Source organism: Myotis davidii, unplaced genomic scaffold, assembly GCF_000327345.1.
Source record: "Myotis davidii unplaced genomic scaffold, ASM32734v1 scaffold162, whole genome shotgun sequence".
In the NCBI taxonomy this organism is placed as follows: Eukaryota; Metazoa; Chordata; class Mammalia; order Chiroptera; family Vespertilionidae; genus Myotis; species Myotis davidii.
The window spans coordinates 5,457,192-5,459,096 of record NW_006300036.1 but is presented as its reverse complement, the minus strand read 5'-3'; the positions used below and the strand labels follow the sequence as shown (position 1 = coordinate 5,459,096).

General features: G+C 35.1%; 1 protein-coding gene across 1 annotated transcript in view; it reads left to right on the top strand.

Annotated features, from left to right (window-relative positions):
- COL24A1 (collagen type XXIV alpha 1) overlaps positions 1–1,905 on the top strand; it is a 311,443-nt gene that overhangs the window by 112,813 nt on the left and 196,725 nt on the right. The window lies entirely within an intron of this gene.

The window sequence follows — 1,905 nt, the reverse complement described above, 5'->3', positions numbered from 1 at the left end:
TCACTGAGGCAAGCAAGCCTCATGTTAGTTTCAAGCTGCCTGGCTGCCGGCCGCCATCTTGGCTGAGAGTTAATTTGCATATCTCGCTGATTAGCCAATGAAAAGGGTAGCGGTCGTACGCCAATTACCATGTTTCTCTTTTATTAGTTTAGATATTTGTAAAATGACCTTGTCTTTAGACTCACACCTTAGCACTTGTTTGTATCTTATTAATATAAAAAATTATAAGGGTTTGACCTGGAAACTTTCACTAATTATGGAAAGAAAGGCACCTATTTAATGAAAAATTGCTTTCGCAGAATCAGCTATCATATTAGTAACAAACTATACAAGTTAGTGCCTACACTCAATCATGTGTTTACTATTGTAAAAAGAATGCCTTTTATATCTCTTGCTTTTTATTTTATGTTATTTAAGATTTTGCTGTTACTGATATTGTTTCCAAATGGATCTAAATTGTAACATGAAAGAATATTTTCAAGATTAAAAAAAAGACCTGTTTTGGGAAGGTGTTTTGCATCCTGGAATAGGAGCCCCTTCGCTCTGCAAATGCTTAAAAACTAGAGAAAACTACCACTCAGAGGGTGTTAAGAAACTTTCTTTCCTTGAAACAGAGAAAACAATTATATTATAGTATACCGTATATCCTTTCTATTTTTTAACCAGAAGTTGTCATTTATAGAGGTTTACTTAATCATTATTGAATTCTCTAAAAGGTACTTGAAAATTCAGTTTTTATAAATGATAATTGACATTCAAGGAAACTTGTAGTTCAAGGTTTTTTAAAAATGAATTTGAATAAAAAATAAAATTATTTCACTATTTATGTTTTTAAATATCTGGTTGCCAGTCAACTTTTCTGATAACAAAAACCTAGGGTAGAATGCTATTTTTTCCTCAAAGCTTATATATTTAGCTTCTTGTTTGGATGTGGCCACTAGAGGGCCCCAGTGAGAACTCAGCTCCATCTCTAAGAAAGGTACTTGTCATTTCAAGAATTTAAGACTCCTAGGTACTGATGATGATGGATTCTGATTTCGTTTATTTAAGAGAACTTAACTGAACTTTTGCCAAATATTTTATCATGTTTATCCATATTCCATTGCAGTAGTTGTATTGTGTACTGTTTTATATCCAGATACTCCAGCACTGTCTGAGTGGATTTAGTACCGATGGAACACTGTGCTGTACTTCTGGGCACGTGGATGAACCCATATTGTATACTGCAATTGTATATAATCTGAGGCCCATTTAAGTCCAATTTAAACTCACGTAGAAATTTAATATGACAAAAATGATGAATTCTATAGTTTTTTTTTTTTCTTGTGAAAACAAGGGTATCAGTCTACTGGCCTTTACCATTCTGTGCTTTTGTCTCTTGAGAGCATTGCTAGCCCTCTCTGGTTTCAGGCTTTACCCACATTTCTCTTTCCTCTGACCTTCCTCGCTCGCCCTGATTGCACATTGTATGGCTGAATGCCGGGAAATGGCTTCAGAGCTATTGAAACCAAATCCTCAAATTTTTAATCAAAGGATCAAAATAATCTAGAAATTCTGTGCCTCATCCAGGAAAGGAGAGAGGATGTGACGGGAACACTTAATAGTTACAAAACTGGTTCACATTTAATGAGTGCTTTCTATGTGCCAGGCACTGTGCTTAGCACTTTACTATATTATCTCGTTTAAACCTCACAGTGACTGTAAGAATGTTAGTAATGTTATTATTATTCGGTTTTATTGATGAGAAAACGGAGACTTGGAGAAATTAAGCAACAAGCATTTAAATCCACGTGATTCTGAATTACTGAACCAGGACTCTTCCAGTGTCAAAGGAGAGAGAAGTTTTCAGAGACAGCTCTGGGGCTGTCATTATTTACGAAAGCAATTCTTCATCTACTTCCCCCT